The sequence below is a fragment of the Canis lupus genome, chromosome 3 (genome assembly GCF_003254725.2).
Source record: "Canis lupus dingo isolate Sandy chromosome 3, ASM325472v2, whole genome shotgun sequence".
NCBI classification, from domain to species: Eukaryota; Metazoa; Chordata; class Mammalia; order Carnivora; family Canidae; genus Canis; species Canis lupus.
This window is the reverse complement of record NC_064245.1, coordinates 29,740,119-29,759,029: the sequence shown is the minus strand read 5'-3', so window position 1 is coordinate 29,759,029 and position 18,911 is coordinate 29,740,119. Positions and strand designations below refer to the sequence as shown.

The 18,911-nt window shown below is 48.5% G+C and overlaps 1 pseudogene; it reads left to right on the top strand.

The window, feature by feature from the left end:
- Positions 1-8,788: 8,788 nt before the first annotated feature.
- LOC118354161 (elongation factor 1-alpha 1-like) lies at positions 8,789-9,691 on the top strand (annotated as a pseudogene).
- Positions 9,692-18,911: the final 9,220 nt, after the last annotated feature.

The window sequence follows — 18,911 nt, the reverse complement described above, 5'->3', positions numbered from 1 at the left end:
AAGGCCATCTGTCGGCAGTTTCTTTTATAAAGTTAAACACATACTATCTTATAACATTGCTATTCTACTCTTAGGTGTTTGCTCAAGAAAAATAAAAACATTTTTCCACACAAAGATTTACATAAAAATGTTTACAACAGGGGCACCTGGGTGGCTCGGTTGGTTAAGTGCCTGCCTTTGGCTCAGGTCATGATCTCAGGGTCCTGGGATCGTGCTCTGCATCGGGCTCCCTATTCAGCAGGGAGTCTACTTCTCCCTCTGCCTGTGTCTTTCCCTCCCACTCATGCACTCACTTGCTCTCTCAAACAAATAAATAAAATCTTTTTTTACATTTATTCATGAGAGAACAGAGAGAGAGGCAGAGAACAGAGGGAGAGGCAGGCTTCTCATAGGAAGCCCGATCTGGGACTCAATCACCAGACCCTGGGATCACGCCCTGAGCCAAAGACAGACACTCAACCGCTGAACCACCCAGGCATCCTAAAATAAAATCTTAAAAAAAAAAAAAAAAAAAAAAAAAGAATGGTTAGCACAGTTTGTATTCATAACAGCCTTAAAACTGGAAACAACCCGTATGACTATCATGGATGAATGGGTAATACAACTGTGATGTATTCATACAGTGAATACTACTTGGCAATAAAAAGGAAGAAACTTGTGAAATACTCACCAACATGGATGAATCTCAAATATTATGCTGAGTGAAAAGAAGGCAGATACAAGAGTATATATTGCATGATTCCATTTACATGGAATTCTAGAAAATACAAACCAATCTATACTGACAGAAGGCAGATCAGAGGTTGCCTGGAGTTGGGGGTGGAGGGGAAAACTGACTCTAAAGGGTCAAGAAGGGATGATAGAAATGTTTGGTATTGGGCAGCCCGGGTGGCTCAGTGGTTTAGTGCCGCCTGCAGCCCAGGGCCTGATCCTGGAGACCCGGGATCAAGTCCCACATCGGGCTCCCTGCATTGAGCCTGCTTCTCCCTCTGCCTGTGTGTGGTCTCTGCCTCTGTGTGTGTGTGTGTGTGTGTGTGTGTGTGTGTGTCTCATGAATAAATAAATAAAATCTTTTAAAAAAAAGGAGTCAGAAGAAGAAGGAAAATCGGTGAGGGAGGCCTGTAGTTAACGAGGGGGGGGCACCGGGGGTGAGGAAACGGAGGGGTGCACCAAGGGCCAGTGCAATGGTGGCCGCAGAGTCCCAACACGTTAGAGAGGAAAGAAAGCAGGAGGGCTCACAGGCTAGGAAGATGGGCAGGCGACCAGGGACACGGGGGAGCCGCGGGGTCAGAGAGGGGAGTTGGGTGGAGAAGGATGGTGTGAACACCAGAGGCAAAAGGCAGAGCCCCAAGTTATTGGGGACACAAGATGACACGTGGCCCTAGGAGTGGGGTGTTGGGGGAGCTGAGGTTGCAGGCCAGAAGCTTCTAGAGAAGGACCAGCAAGCGGAGAGGTTGGGTGGGCGGCAGGTACACAGAGGAAGCAGCGTAGGTGTAACTTCACAGCCACGGAGCCCACACTGTTCATTTTATTTCCATCTTGACTAGTCCTGAGTCTCCAGGCACGTCGTTGACGTTCACTGGGCCTCGGCTTCCCCGTGTCTAAAACGGGAGCCCACCCCGCGCAGCCAGCGCCGCACTGTTCTAAGGCTTAACGTGAGAGGGTCTGTAAAACACGGCACCTGGCGGAGGGTCCCATGTGATACATACGCTGATGGTGTGGCCTTCCTTGCCCTGCCCCACAGAACCAGAAACTCTGGATGAAATGTTCTGGAAGGTTATCTAAGAAATTTGCGGAGGCTAGTTCTGGTCACGAGAGCCCCCTCCGTTCTTCCTTTTGTCCTTCCCCGTAGTGGTGTGACTCTTACCAAGTCTCTCGAGGCTCTGGCCATCGCACAGCCCGTGTGGCTCCAGGAAGGCCCGCTCCAGCCCCAGCCCCAGCAGTGGGCCTGCCACGTCGGATCGCAGTCCAGCCCCTGGACCCAGGGGTTACTCAGGAACAGCTATGTGCCCTGATTCAGGAGGCCAATGACACACAAGGAAGGTATCCTAGAAATTTGTAGGAAAAGAAGTTTCCTGGATTTTAAAAGGAAGAGAGATTGTTTCATCCTCTGGATGTTGCATTATGTGGATGTAAAGGGCTGCGCCTTGGTAAATTGCTTTCAGTTTCTCCTTCTTAAGGACTGAATCGAGCTTCCATCACGTGTATTTTCAGGGCTCTAGCTTCAGCTAAGCACAAAGAGACCAAGGACTTCTCTATCCCCACATTCTGCAAAGCCAAGGAAAGGGACAGGAGCTACACTGCATAAATATAGGAGCAGGTATTATCATGCCTTTGACATAAAAAGGGAGGGCAAAGGGACGGTGCTGGATCTGGGTTCAGCTTGTGGGTGCCTGGGGGTGAGCCCACCGTGACACCCGTGCTCCCTGCTGTCCTCGGCCTCTTCATTGCAGCTCAGTGACTCCCTGCCCACTGGCACCCGAGGGCAGGGCTGTGGTTTTGGGGTCTCTCCCGATGGCAGGAGCCGTGTCTCCCAGAGTCCTGCCACATGGGACACTGCAGGGCCGAGAGTGCCGGCCTCGGAGGTGGGCTGGGCAGACACCTCTCTCACGGGTAAGGGTGGAAACCCAAGGCCACGTAGAGGCAGTTAGTGAGAGAGATGCCGCTGCGACGGTCTCCCAGCCTCTGGGCCGGTGGTGTTCACTCCGTTCCACACTTACCCTGAAAGCAAAACCGGATTCATTTTCGAAGGAGCCAACCCAACTTGCCATTGGCATCAGGAGCTCCCCCAGAATTACTTTCTCAAAGCCTCTTTAATTTTTTAAAGATTTTATTCATTTATTTGACAGGGAGAGAGTGTGCATGGCGTGTGTCCTGGAGAGTGGGGGCAGGGGGGCGAAGCGGCTCCAGACTCCCGTGGCCTGAGCCACCCAGGCGCCCCCCCAAGCCTGTTTGGAAACTTTCCCGGGTCCTGGGGTCGCGGCCCACAGCGGGCTCCCTGCTCAAGGGTCTGTGTCTCCTTTGCCGCTGCCCCTCCCTGCCGTGTGCCCTCCCCTCTCAAGTAAATACATAGATTTTAAGAAAGGAAAGGAGAGGAGAGGAGAGGAGAGGAGAGGAGAGGAGAGGAGAGGAGAGGAGAGGAGAGGAGAGGAGAGGAGAGGAGAGGAGAGGAGAGGAGAGGAGAGGAGAAGGAAGGAAGGAAAGGAAAGGAAAGGAAAGGAAGGAAAGGAAGGAAAGGAAAGGAAAGGAAAGAAAGAAAGAAAGAAAAGAAAGAAAGAAAGAAAGAAGAAAGAAAGAAAGAAAGAAAGAAAGAAAGAAAGAAAGAAAGAAAGAAAGAAAGAAGAAAGAAAGACACTCAAGAATGTGACTGGTCCCCTCCTCCTGCCCCGGCCGGGTACTAAGGGCACCAGGGAGCGGGGTCAGGGCCGGAGGGAGCAGCTCCTGTCAGGTGCACCTGTAACCCCCTGACAGGCCCTGGCCTGTAGGTCGTTTCCCGTTACACTTCGCACACTCCGTGCTTGGTAAACTGTCCAGTAAAACGAACGACAAAGCATCGAAAGAACCTAAAATCTGATCTCCGTGGCGACATCCACAGAGAGCGCTGCAGCCAGCTGAGCTGTCGCCTTGTGTCCTTGACACTGGCCTCCTGAGTTCTCAGGGCCTGTCCTGCCGGCTTTGGGGGGTGGTGGGGACTCACGGGCCCACGTGAGACAGACTCCAGGCCAGGTGCGACACTGCAAACGCACAGAGCTCTGCCAAGATCCGTTTTTAAAGCAGCGGGTTTCTGTCCTACAAACTGCATATTATTCAGGTCATCGATTCAGGTCCCGAGGCTGCCTGGACTTTTTCCAAACCACTTTGCAGATGACCTAACTTAGGAAAGAATCTCACGCCTGGGGTCAGCTTCTCTCAGGGAACGTTTACTTAGCATTTGAAGGAGCTGGCTTCCCAGGAGGCCGTGGTTTGGCCTTGGCCTCTGGTCCCACGTGGGCTCTGGGCTGTTCAGGGTGTTGGTCTACCCTTGGAAACCCTCCATCAGGTCCTCAGGGCGGGTGCACGGAGCCCAGGGCCTCTGTGTCCCTGCACACTCGCTGCCGAGCTGCTAGTGTCAGGCACATGTGGCACCCCCACCCCCACTACCAGTGGAAAAGACAGAAGACAAAACTCTTGGCAAAGGAGCCCACACTGCAAAATTTGCCACTGGTGGCAAGTAGCCAGACTTAGGTTTGTCCACCGGGTGGGTCTAGGGCGAGGGGTGATTTATGTTCACTCACTTGGTTTTCTTTCCTCATACAGAGGACCTTTCTAGAGCTGGCCCGGTCAGGGGGGGATTCCTACCTGAGGAGACTGCTGTTGTGAACATAGCTTTTATTTGATTTGATTTGATTTTTAAAGATTTTGTTTATTCATGAGAGAGAGAGAGAGAGAGAGACGCAGAGACACAGGCAGTGGGAGAAGCAGGCCCCACGCAGGGACGATCCCGGACCCCGGGGTCCCGCCCTGGCCGAGCGGGCGCCCCACCACTGAGCCCCGGGCGCCCCTGAACATGGTCTTTAGAAGTGGCCCCTCCTGCCAGGCTTGAGACCTGGGTGGTGCGGTGGACACCTGGGGGCCGGGCAGCCTCCCTGAGCTGAGAAAGACGATTCCAGGTCTTCAGGGTCACTGGCCGGTCGCCCTCTCCTCCCTGGGCATGCGGTCCCACAGCCCTCAGAGGGTGCCGTGCGTGGCTACGGCGCTCGAGCCCTCGATGGGTGCCAGTCCCAACACCTGCGGGGGAGAGCACGCGACAAGGCTCGGGCTCCAGGTGGCCCAGCTCCAGGTGGCCCAGCGCCCCGAGCCCCGCAGACCCGGGGGCGAAGTGGTGTCACTGGCCCCAGCGGGGTGCAGGCCGTGAGCCCGAGGGGCCCGTACTCTGGGGATGGGTCGGGGCAGCCCCGAAGCCGGGTGCCACCCCTGACGGGTAAGGGCCCGGTGCCCGCCTCTCCGCCCGCTGCAGCCCGCAGCGCCGCAGGCACCTGGCACCTTAGGCCCGATCCCACCATCTCCCTATTACCTCCCCCTGGCTCTCCCTTGATTCACCGAGTACGGGCTGGGGCCCAAGGAAGCAAAGCACAGAGGGAAAGTGGGCCCAGTGGGCTTTGGGCAGAACTTGACTGACCTGCGGCCCCGGGCGCCTGCCTTCCCCTCGGCGGGCGGCCCCAGGGTGCTGGGGTGGCGCTCCGCATGGGGCTCCGGGCTCCCCGGGGATCCGCCCCCATTCATGCCCCCCACACACACACGTTCTCTTTCTCTCTCAAATAAATTAATAAAATCTTCAAAAAATATGCGGTCATTCCAACAATTTACAGTGGGCGTATATATTTTAAGAAGATGATTAGCAATATAAAAACATGATACTCAGGGTCCCCGGGTGGCTGAGCGGTTGAGCACCTGCCTGCGACCCAGGGCATGACCCCAGGGTCCCAGGATCGAGCCCCACATCGGGCTCCCTGCGTGGAGCCTGCTTCTCCCTCTGCCTGGGTCTCTGCCTCTCTCTGTCTCTCATGAATAAATAAATAAAATCTTCTAAAAAGACACATGATATTCTTACAGAAAACTAACAAACCTCTGCTAATTTACCTGTAGCCCACTGCTGTAATTAAAGAGACAGAGTGCTATTATTCTGTGTCCCTTACATTTGTAGTTTTTATATTATTTGTAGATTTTACAAGAAAGCTAAGTATAATTTATCTCAAATAAGACTCTTTACCTAACTATGAAAATTCTAACTGATCCTCAGTCCTTCCAAGAAAGGTAAGATCCACAAAATCCATACATACTCCTCGAGAGCTCAAACACTGCCATTTTTCTACAGGCATGATTACCCTGCTAAGACAGACTTTTGTTGAAATAAATCATCAGAATTGACAGTGAAAGGGTCCTGAGAATCATAACTACTTTGCTTACTGGCATTATTAATTCCTCACGGGCTTGGCTCTCTTGCCTTTTGCCGAGGCTGTAAACCCAAGTATCTCTTCTGCTCTTGGAAATTAGAAACTTATCAGGAACCGGACCAGTGATTTTTCTATATAAAGTACGATTTCAGGAAGCTTGTGGATTCCTAGCCGCTTGATCTGAGAACTAATCAGGGCTGTATCCTTTAACTTGCAGGAGTCATACATTCCTTGTGTGTTTCTTTTTTTAGCCTTAACCATCAGTAATTCCTAAGCATCCAAAGGACCTACTGAAGTTTGCAAAAATGTTCCACAAACACATGGCAGTAGTTTCCGGATTGTTTGTTTTTTGTTTTGGGGGGCTCTTTTTTTAGCAAAATAGTTAAATGCAGCTCTGGTATTTATAAACACAAACAAAAAGGCAAATATACAAATGTATATGAAACAGGTTCTGATTCAAGAAGTGATCTGAACATATAGATTTCCTTCCTTCCCAAGATCCTCCTGAAGTGACAAGGAATGTAAAAGGGTCTAAATCCATAGTCACAAAGGCAATGAGGGATGGCTTGGGCATCAGCAGTTAAGAGATTGCAACTAATGTGAGACCTGGAAAGAGGACCTGAATGCGTACACAGGGGGAGCAAAGTACAGGAAATGTGCAGGAGGATCCCCGCCACAGTGGATCTTCTCTGCCTGACAAAGGCCCAGGGTGGGTTTGGACTGGAGTCTCCACTAAGAAGGGGAAACTGGGAAAGAGGCTGAAGAGACAATGCCGAAAGGCAAGACTTTTAGGGTGCCCAGCTGGCCCAGCCAGTGGAGCATGAGATTCTTGATCTTGGGGTTGTGAGTTCAAGCCCCAAGTTGGGTGTAGAGATTACTTTAAAAAAATAAAATCTTTAAAGAAAATTAAAGCAGGGACGCCTGGATAGCTCAGAGGTTGAGCGTCTGCCTTTGGCTCGGGTCCTGATCCCGGAATCCGGGATCGAGTCCCACATCGGGCTCCCTGCATGGAGCCTGTTTCTCCCTCTGCCTCTGTCTCTGCCTCTGTCTCTGTGTCTCTCATGAATAAATAAATAAATAAAATGTTTAAAAAAAATTAAAGCAGATAAACTTCACTTGCCACATACCCTTTCAAATGAGTTTGCTTGAGGATGTGCTCCAGTAAAAAAGGAAAAGCCCCAAGGAAGAGAAAAAAAGATGTGAGATACAAGCCATGGAGGAATCAAGCCAGGTTGAGAGCTCTGCAAACGATCAGTGTTTGGGCGTGAGAAGAGCACCACGGACAACAACAGATTGGGAGCTCCAGGGCAGCGGGGTTGGTTCCGCGGCCAGCTCCTGATTTCCACCTGGGTAATGATCTCCGGGTCATGGGATCAAGCCCCGCCTGGAGCTCTGCACTCAGCGCAGAGTCTGCTTGAAATTCTCTCCTCTCTTTCTGCCTCTCCCCGAAAGCTCTCACTCTGTCTCTCAAATAAATAAATAAATCTTAAAAAAAAAAAAAAGGGAACAACAGATGGGATTCTAGGCAATATATAAAATAAGTAAGAAACTGGAGAAAAAGGGTGAGGGGAGGAAACTGGAGGCAAAGTCCTGTTTCTTCTTCATTAAGAAAGGAAGTTAGGGGACGCCTGGGTGGCTCAGTGGTTGAGCATCTACCTTTGGCTCGGGTCCTGGGTTCAAGTCCCACATCAGGATCCTTACAGGGAGCCTGCTTTTCCCTCTGCCTATATCTCTGCCTCTCTCTGTGTCTCTCATGAATAAATAAATAAAATATTTATTTTTTAAAAAAGATTTTACTTCTTTATTTGACAGAGAGAGAGCAAGAGCAAAGGGACCTGAGAAACAGGCTCTCCACTGAGCAGGGAGCCTGATGCAGGGCTCCATCCCAGGACCTCAGGATCATGACCTGAGCTGAAGGCAGATGCCCAACTGACAGAGCCACCCAGGTGCCCCTAAGTAAAGTCTTTTTTAAAAAAGGAAGTTAGAAGTCCAAGGGGGAAATCTATGCAAGAAATTGATAATCCAAATATGAAGCAAACTATGGTAGAATTTTGAGCAGTTGAAAGAATATGAGACAGAAGAATTTTGATACCTTCATATTAGACATATTCACTCCTGGCAGCGTGAGGGAATAGACATTACACCTATGGAGAGGGAAACATAATCATGGCTTTTATGTAAATAATATATTCACGTAGTTGTATTAATATAATCAGTTTGCTGATTGTCCATGTTAGGCCCTACCCAACAAGGACAGCTTGATGGTCAAAGGACAGAATGAAAATGTTGTCAGCTTTGATCGTGTGAAAGCAAAGGCTCAGGTGGCAGAGGCTAGAAGGTGAAGGAAGGAGAGGAGGTGGAGGGCCCAGCAGGGATGGTAATATCCTCATTCGTTTGTGCAGAGTCGGGGGTTTGTGTGTGAAATGGATGGAGTAAAAACTAGGAGTTAAAGTGTATATACATTTTTAAAGATTTTATTTATTTATTCATGAAAGACACAGAGAGAGAGAGAGAGAGAGAGAGGCAGAGGGAGAAGCAGGCTCCATGCAGGGAGCCAGACATGGGACTCGATCTCAGGTCTCCAGGATTACACCCTGGGCCAAAGGCAGTGCTAAACCGCTGAGCTACCCAGGCTGCCCCTTTTCTAGTCTCTTAAATTGTCTTCTCCCTCTCCCCCTGCCCCTCCCCTCTGGTGCTCTCTCTCACCCTCACTCACTCTCTTGCTCTCAAATAAATAAATACATCTTAAAAAAAAAAAAAAAAAAAAGACTAAAAAAATAGAAACTGACTTTTTCGCAACGGGTTTGCTGCCAGAACACAGGTGTCATGAAAACCACCGCTAAACCTAAACCAAAATGGGAAAGGAAAAGACTCGCACCAACATCGTCATCATTGGACACGAAGATTCGGGCAAGTCGAGCACTACTGGCCATCTCATCTACCAATGCGGTGGGATCGAAAAATTTGGGGAGGAGGCTGCTGAGATGGGAAAAGGCTCCTTCAAGTACGCCTGGGTCTTGGATGAACTGAAAGCTGAACGTGAACGTGGTATCACCACTGGTATCTCCCTGTGGAAATTCGAGACCAGCAAGTATTATGTGACCATCACTGATGTCCCAGGACACAGAGACTTTATCAAAGACATGGTTCCAGGCACATCTCAGGCTGACTGTGCCGTCCTGATTGTGGCTGCTGGTGTTGGCGAATTTGAAGCAGGTGTCTCCAAGAATGGGCAGACCCGTGAGCGTGCCCTTCTGGCTTACACACTGGGTGTAAAACAACTAACTGTTGGTGTTAACAACATGGATTCCACGGAGCCACCCTGCAGCCTAGAGAGATGCGAGGAAGTCGTCAAGGAAGTCAGCACCTACATTAAGGAAATTGGCTACAGCCCCGACACGGTAGCATGTGTGCCGATCCCTGGTTGGAATGCTGGCAACGTGCTGGAGCCAAGTGCTAACCCGCCTTGGTTCAAGGGATGAGAGTCCCCCGTGACGAAGGGAGTGCCCGTGGAAGCACGCTGCTCGGAGCTCGGGGTTGCACCCTGCCCCGGCTCGTCCAGCTGATGAGCCCTTGCATCTGCCCCTCCAGGATGTCTCCAAAATTGGTGGTATTGGTACCATCCCTGTGGGCCGAGGGGAGTCTGGTGTTCGTAAGCCTGGCATGGTGGTCGCCTTTGCTCTGATCAATGTTACAACTGAAGTAAAGTCTGGTGAAATGCGCCATGAAGCTTTGAGTGAGGCTCTTCCTGGGGACAATGTGGGCTTCAATGTCAAGAACGTATCTGTCAGGGCAGCCCGGGTGGCCCAGCAGTTTAGCGCCTGCCTTGGGCCCAGGGCCTGATCCCGAAGACCCGGGATCGAGTCCCACATCGGGCTCCCGGTACATGGAGCCTGCTTCTCCCTCTGCCTGTGTCTCTCTCTCTCTCTCTCTCTCTCTCTCTTTCTCTCTGTCTCTCATGAATAAATAAATAAAATCTTAAAAAAAAAAAATTTAGAAGCTTATGGTGGTAACAACATCCAGAAGAACTAAAACCAGATAATTGTTAAAAACTGTTTCTGAAAAGAGGAAAGATACAAAAGGGGGGGGGGGGAGGAATTGATTTTTAAAAAATCCTTTTAACTATGTGTTGTTTTTCTTTTAACCATGTCCATGTATACTTTGAGGTAATGTGATGTAATGTGGAATTATGGAAACTACTGGAAATTTGACTTGTATATATTATCTTTGAAATTACTGTCATCATTGCCTTTAAGTAGTTAGCTCCAGGAATTAGTTTTTTGCTTAATTGATTTCATAGCACAGTTTTGAAAACCACGGAGAAAAAGTAATGTGTGGCTTGAGTTGACTTTTTAGTGGAATAAAATTTAAATTTGCTTTGAAGTCCTTATAACTTTCCATAAGGAAACTGGTGACATTGTGGTTTCCTGAGTGTTCCCTGAAGTCACAGGTGCACCTGCACCACAGCGGGAAGCTTACCCCAGACACGGCACCCGCTTTTGCTATAGCGGAAAATCACTGCTCTGGAGAATAGCAGAACGGGTCTGTGGGGCCCCCTACCGTCCTGCTGGCAAACTGCATCTTCCTGAACAGCATTCCAGGGTGATTTTTTTTTTTTTTTTTTTTTTTTTTTTTTTAAGAAAAAGCAATAATATGGGGCACCTGGTGGGTCAGGGGGTTAGATGGCAGACTGTCGGTCTCAGCTCAGGTCTTAGTCTCGGGGCCTTGCTCTCAGGGCCACGGGCTCAGGCCCATGTTGGGCTCCATGCTGGCTGTGGAGCCTACTTAACACTCAATAAGTAAGGGGTGCCTGGGTGGCTCCTTGGGTTGAGCATCAGACTCCTGGTTATGGCTTGGATCCTGATCTCTGGTTGTAGGATGGAGCCCTGAGTGGGGCCCTGCGCTCAGAGCAGAGTCCGTTTCAGATTCTGTTCCTCTCATGGCTGAGTGGCTGAGCTTCTGCCTCGATCCCAGGACCCCGTGATCCTGGGGTCCCGGGATCAAATCCCCCATCTGGCTCCCAGCAAGGAGCCTGCTTCTCCCTCTGCCTGTGTCTCTGCCTCTGTGTCTCTCATGAATAAATAAATAAAATCTTAGAGAAAAAAAATATTCTCTCCCGTTCACTCTCTTTCCCTGAGATAAAGTCTTAAAAAAAAAAACAAATAAAAAATATATAAATAAATTAAAATAGTAATAATAATCCTCTGAACCTAAGAGGAGACAATATAGAGGTAGTGGAGGGAGAACTGGAACTGCATGTGCATTCATCTATGTGTTTTAATAAATATGATTTCCAAAATCATTTACATAACAATTTGAGATTTGAACATGGACTACATATCAGATAATATTAGGATATTGTTGTTAATGTTCTAATAATGATACTGTGGTTGTATAGGGTGTCCCTATTTTTAGGATATTCACACTGAAGTACTTAGGGATGAGATATAACATCTGCAGCCAACTCTCAGATGGCTTCCTTTCTCACTCAGAGTTGAACAAAGCTGTACTAGGTCCTTTTCCCATGGAAGTCTATTTTCATCCTCCATAATTGATTTGTTTTGGGGAAGCAGCTGCCAATCCCAGGATCACATTTCCCAGATTCTTTGCAGCTAAATGGCACATCGTGACCACTGAACTTGCCAATGAACTGTATGCACCACATCCAGGGCAAAGCCTTTAAGAAGCTGGTGTACTCTCAGGGCACCTGGCTGGCTCAGTCTAGAGAGCATGCAACTCTCAAGCCTGGGGTCGTCAGTTTAAGCCCCATGTTGGGGATAGAGTTTACTTAAAAAGAAAAAAAAAAGCTTGGGCACCCTTAACACACTCCCTCCCTCTGCAGACTGGATCCCCTACACTGAAGTATAAAGCAGTACAGCAGTCTTGATGGGGACCAGAGGACTAGCTGAGGACAGAGCACACTGATGAGTCCCTGAAACAGGCAGAGGGACCTTCCTCTACGGACTCAACTGCCTCGATGTTCAGACTTTGCTAAGGGCAGAGGCAAGCTTAGCCCGACCCCCAGGAGCCTGTACGTCTACTTTAACATACAAAAATTCCTTTAGAAATTCCCTTTATCTCTACCCCCAAGATACAAGCTGGCAATCATCCCCAAGCACGTGGCCCACTGATACAGATCTGTAGGGTCTCATGACTCAGGTCTCATTAGATGGTGGTAAGTGACCTTTTCCTAACAATAGCTGCCCCTCCAGGTCCTGGAAACCTGGCTTCCAAAGCTCCTTCGGGAGGACGCTATCCTCAAACCCCTCCCCACTCCCAGGGATATAATCAGCATCCCCTCCCAGGCCCGGGGCAGCAGCTCTCCCTGCCCACGGCTCCTGTCCCCAGCTTTAATAAAACCACAATTTTGCACCAAAAATGTCTCAAGAATTCTTTCTTAGCCGTGGGCTCTGGACCTCCCCCCACCAAACCTCACCTACATTCCAGAATTTCATCAGTCTGGTGGTACTTGCAACAGATAGGTATATGCATGTTACCCGGAGACCCGCCTCTGAGTACGTGTCCTGGAACTGATCTTACAGAACCTAAGGACCCAGGGCCTGTTTAGGCATCATTGCTGCTGGTGGTGGGAGTCAGAAGTAACCAAGGTGATCATCACCGTGGAAACAGAGTAAAATATAAGGCACAGGTTTTAGAAGCCCCAAACTATTTATACCTAGAAAATATGGGGAAAGCTTAAAAACTTGGTGTAAGTGGGTATGTGTAAGAGGGAGAAGACAGGAGTGGAGAGAGACCTGGCACAAACAGAAGGTGATGGCCCTTCCTGACCAGGGGAGGTGTAACTAGCCAATTCCTTTTCCTGCAGCAAAATGATCCGGCGGGAGTCACCTTTGGGAAACTCCCCTGACTCTCCCACAAGTCTGGGCTGGTCCGGTCCTCCCGTCCCCATTATTCATTCCCACAGCATCCCTTGCACAAACCCAGCCCAGCACAGGGCTCTGGAATTTTTCCTTGCCTGTGTCCCCTTTCTTAAGATGGTGAGCTCCAGGAGTGTGTTTCTTTTCTTTTTTTTTTTTTTTTTCAGGAGTGTGTTTCAACTCAAGAACCTTTATGTTTGTCCTAGTGTTTGGCAAATAGAAAGGGTTTTTATATCCTCTCTCTGATACAAAACTCTAGAGATGGGAAAAACAATAGTTGTGAAAATAGTTTCTGAAATTGTAGGCCTTTTTAAAAATTCACATATTATTAGTATATAGTGGTATATTAGTTTCAAGTGTGAAATATAATGATTCAACACTTTTTTTAAGAAAGACTTTATTCATGAGAGACCCAGAGAGAGAGAGGCAGAGACACAGGCAGAGGGAGAAGCAGGCTCCCTGCAGGGAGCCCAACGTGGGACTCGATCCCCGATCTCCAGGATCACACCCCGGGCTGAAGGCGGGGCCAAACCGCTGGGCCACCGGGGCTGCTCATGATTCAACAATTTGATACTCAGTGCTCATCACAAGTGTCCTCTTAATCTCTCACCTGTTTCCCGGGCCCCCAGCCACCTCCCCTCTGGCAACCACTACTTCTCCAGAGTTCTGTTTCTGGGGCACCTGCTGGCTCAGTCAGTGGAGCACGCGACTTGATCTGAGTCATGAGATCGAGCTCCACACTGGGGATAGAGATTACTTAAATAAATAAACTTTTAAAAATATTGAAATAATAATAAAATCTTTTTTAAGAGTCTGGTTTTTGTTTCCTTAAAGATTTTATTTATTTATTTATTCATACAGAAGGAGAGAGAGGTAGAGACACAGGCAGAGGGAGAAGCAGGCTCCCTGCGGGGGAGGCCAACACGGGACTCGATCCTCGGACCAGGATCACACCCTGAACCAAAGGCAGACGCTCAACCACTGAGCCACCCAGGTGTCCCAAAGATGTGGTTTTAAATCCTCCTGTAGCTCATCCCTCAACTCAAGATAATCTCAAGCACTTCAGCTGTCTGAGACTCAGTGTCCTACCCTGTAAAATGAGGAGCTGGACTAGATGCACCCTCGGGTCGTTTCAGCTCAAATCTACCCTTATTCTATGGAACTGGATCTTTGTGACCCCTGAAAGGAAGGTGAGAACACCCCAGAGCACTCGGTAAGACTTCTAACCGAACTGGCTGACGACAGAGCCTCTCTCTTGGTCTGTGGGCCAAATAACAATGAATCCATCCGAGAGCCTCTAAATGGATCAATTGGGATGCACAGCAGGTGCTTTGAAAAGCTGCCGATTTAGGCCAAACTGGCAGGACCAGCATGGAGTTGCCTTGGAGATGCAAATAGGGATGGACGGGGGAGGAACTTTAAATCATTCTCTCTTTGTCCCTCCCTCCCATCAGGCTTTTCAACCCCGGGAGCCATTTTCTGGGTGAGCAGAGGAATCTGTGGAATGTTCATTTGTTTCTATTATTTGCCACAAGCAATCTCTGTTTTTTTAACTTGAATATCTAACATCCCCCTCTCAAAACCAGGACGCAGTATAAACCCTTCACACTACTTGCAATAGCCAAAAACTGGAAACACAAATGCCCATTAAAAAAGAGGATGGAGAGGGGAACCTGAGTGGCTCTACAGTTAAGGGTCTGCCTTCGGCTCAGGTCGTGATCCCAGATCGTGATCCCAGAGTCCGGGATCTGTCCGCATCGGGCTCCCTGTGAGGAGCCTGCTTCTCCCTCTGCCTGTGTCTCTGCCTCCCTCTCTGTGTCTCTCATGAATAAATTAATAAAATCTTAAAAAAAAAAAAAAAGGGATGGATAACATGACTGGTAGGATAACCAAAGTGGCATAAGGCAGGGACAGGGAGGAAAGTTCAAACCACCAGCAACCACGTAGTAAGTCTCTCTGGCTGAATGAGCAGAAGCCAGAGAACATGATTCCACTCATATCAAATTCAAAAGTTAAAAAAGAGAGAAAATGAATCAATCCTTCTAGAAGTTAGAACAACTGTTACCTGATGAGGACCAACAAGTGGAAGGGATGTTAGGGGACCTTCTGGTGTCCTAGTAACACTCTGCTTCGTGATCCGGGCTCTGCTTATATGGGTATATTCACTTTGTAAAACTTCATAAAGTAGCATGCTTATATCCACTTTTTGTAGGGATGTAATACTTCAATTTTACATACATTTAAAAAATTAAATGTGCATATACATTTTTTTTAAAGATTGTACTTATTTATTCATGAGAGACACAGAGAGGCAGGCACAGGCAGAGGGAGAAGCAGGCTCCACGCAGGGAGCCCGACTTCGGACTCGATCCCAGGCCTCCAGGATCACGCCCTGGGCCCAAGGTGACACTAAACCGCTGAGCCACCCAGGCTGCCCTAAATATGTGTATACATTTTAAAGCTGAGAATCTATTCTCAGCTTTAAATCTCTTCTCAGTGGAGGGGAAGAAAGATCATTACATCACTTAGAATATAAAAGCTTCTCAAAGTTCAGAAACACACACAAAGGGAAAGGGAGAAATCTTGATAACTATATAGAAAAAAAAGGATTTCCTTGGTAGAGTAAGAGTTTAATTTTGGGGAAAAACAAACCCCTCAACCCTCGGGGGATGGGAAGGAAGCAAGCTTGAGGAGGAAAAGGAATTAGCAGTAAAGTATGACTCACTCCAGAAGAGGAACAATCCCGCGGGCAAGGTCCTTTGTCATTTGGACTCTGAACAAAAATTGGTGAAATTACTCTGAGGTGCAGGCAGGAGAGAGGGCGTGCCCGGGAGCACTACTGACTCAGACTGGCTCCTGGCCTGTGGTAAATTAACACTTAGATCCACATAAACTCCCCCTTCCCTTTTGAAACTAGTTCATATACCATCAGGCATGTGATGTGACTTGACGTGGGGTCTGGGACCGAACCGTCGAGAAAGAATTCTTGAAACGTTTTGGGTGCAAAACAGATGGTTTTATTAAAGCACGGAGACAGGACCCGTGGGCAGAAAGCTGCTTGGGGATGGTGAGGCGCGATTGATTATAGACTTTTAAGTTGGGAGGTGTAGAGACAAAGGAAGTTTCCAAAAGGATTATCCTGTGTTAAAGGACACTAACAGGATCCTGGAGGCTTGGCTATTGTCAGGCTAAGGTTGTTTCTCCCTCTAGCAGGGCATTAACACTAAGACGGTGGGATTCCCGGAGGAATGCTCCTCTCTGCCTGTCTCAAGTGTTTGTCAATGGGCTGTAAGTTATAGGGAAATGGTCTTTGTCCTCCCAGCAGTATAGATACCGCATTCCCCTCCCTGTGACTATGGGGTTCTGACATCCTTCCATATTCCCAAAATTTGTCAGAATCTAAAGCAGCAGGTCTTTGGCTGTAACATAAGGAAGCCTTTGAGGAACTTCTTAAAAATATAGACTTCTGGGCAGCGCAGGTGGCTCAGCGGTTTAGCGCTGCCTTCAGCCCGGGGTGTGATCCCGGAGACTCGGGATCCCTGTGTCGGGCTCCCTGCATGGAGCCTGCTTCTCCCTCTGCCTGTGTCTCTGCCTCTCTCTCTCTCTCTCTCTGTGTCTCATGAATAAATAAAATCTTTAAAAAATGATAAAATTAGGGCAGCCCAGGTGGCTCAGCGGTTTAGCACCACCTTCAGCCCAGGGGATGATCCTGGAGACCTGGGATGGAGTCCCACATAGGGCTCCCTGCGTGGAGCCTGCTTCTCCCTCTGCCTGTGCCTCTGCCCCTCTCTCTCTCTCTCCTCTCTGTGTTTCTCATGAATAAATAAATAAAATCTTAAAAAAAAAATAAAATAAAAAATAAAAAATGATAAAATTTAAAAAATAAAATTCCATTAAGGAATAACATATAGAGAGACTTCTTTGAGCAATAACTCTGATTCAGTAGGTCACAGGTAGAGAGTCTTCATTTTAACCACCTCCCTCAACTGCTATAAGATTCTGGATTTTATCTTGGACATTGTGTGATGGTTAATTGTATGTGTCGACTTGCCTGGACCATAGGGCGCCAGATAGTTGCTTATTATTCTGGGTGTGTCTGTGAGGGTGTTTGTAGAAGTGTGACATTTGAATTCGTAGCCGGTGTAAAGCAGATTGGAATCCCCAATGTAGGTGCCCCCATCCAATCCACCGAAGGCCCAATACAAGGAAAAGGCTGGTTAAGGGGCGCTTGGGGGGCTCAGGGTGTGATCCCGGGGTCCCGGGTCAAGCCCCACAGGGAGCCTGCTTCTCCCTCTGCCTCTCTCTGTGTCTCTCATGAATAAGTAAATAAAATCTTAATTAAAAAAAAAAAAAAAAAAGGCAAGGAGAGCCAGAATTCACTCTATGACTGGTTGTGTCCCAGCCAGGACATCAGTCTTCCTTTCCTTTGGACTTGGACTTAGACTAGAACTTGCATGGCTGGCTTCCCTGGCTCTCAGGCCCTCACACTCACACTGGAACTGCCTGCTGCCTGCCGCTCCTGGGACTTCTCAGCCCCCACGATGGTGCGAGCCTATGCCTTATTTATGCCCTATTGGTTCTATTTCCCTGGAGAACCCAGACTAATACAGCTCTGAACTGAAAAGATTACGGATCTGTGATCCCCGGAAAATTCCTCAGTTAACCTGCCCGAAGTCAGCCTCCCTGTCTGCCCACAGTAGGCCGCAGCTGAAATCCCTTTCCGTTTTTTTAAATTTGTGCTTGGCATACATTATCTATTACTCCTAACAAATCCTATTAAGTAAATATATTATTATCCTCATATCAAGGACAAGGAAAGGAAAGCTTGGAGAATATCAAGGTGTAGCGCAGGAATTTATTTATTTATTTTAATTTTATTTAAATTCAATTTACCAACATATAGTATAACACCCAATGCTGGGATTTATCTTTTTTATTTATTTATTTATTTATTTATTTATTTATTTATTTATTCATGAGAGACCCGGAGAGAGAGGCAGAGACACAGGCAGAGGGAGCAGCAGGCTCCATACAGGGAACCTGAAGTGGGACTGCTCCCAGGACCCCCCGGGGTCACGCCCTGAGCTGAGGCAGATGCTCAACTACTGAGCCCCCCAGGTGCCCCCACTGCTGGAATTTAAATCCAATGCCGTTGCCAATGCTTTTAGATTTTGGCAAGCAAAGAAGTGCCCTATTTAGCTTTGTTGTTAGTTAATGTCTGTTGCATAAACCAAAGAAGGACCCCTAGGCGTTTGGCCTGAAGGCTGCCACAGGGCAAGTGGATGGCCCGGAGAGCCCTGGGTGAGTGAGCTCCCCAGGGGAGGATCCTATCCAGGACGGAGTGACAGTATCCCCAACAACTCCGTGAGCCTGTAAATAAGGAAGCGCCAGGGCCTCCCAACAGTGTAGCTGGCAGGTGACTAATTGCCAGACTCCTGCTAATGACCTTGGCAGAAAACAAAGCCCGCTCCTCCGGGAGCCAGAGAGTCTGCAGCTCCGAAGCAGCGCCCCCCTTGGGCCCTCACTCCTGCTCACCGGGCCATTCCCCTCCCAGCTGGCGGCACACGATGCTGCTCTGCTCACTTTCTTTCCTGCCTTTTACATTTTTTATTACAGAAGTAGTGACACATTGATTTTATTAATGGCACAAAGTATACAAACAGTGAGCAAAATGTCAAAGGCTTCTTTCTTCCTCCGGCTCCCCAGCTCTTCCTTCCTCAGAGGTGACTGCAGCCATCGCCTGTCCCTTCCTGTCCATACATCCCATGCAGGGACACGTGTGCACCTGCAGCTTCTGCTTCTCAGAAGACATCTAATCACACTCCATGCCCGGCTCTGTGATCCGTACTTTTCATTCAGTGGGGTGGGATTCTCACTTGCGTATTTGTGAGATTATAAACTTGTGGGGTCCTCTAACGTGGTCATGTATCTGTATACATGTTGAAGCCTGTATTTTTATTTAACATTATTTTCTTTAATAATTTGTATCGCCTAATGACTGGTGCCTGGTGGCTCAGTCATTAGGAGTCTGTCTTCAGCTCAGGCCATGAGCCAGGGGTCCTGGGATCAAGCGCTGTGTGCGGCTCCCTGCCCAGTGAGG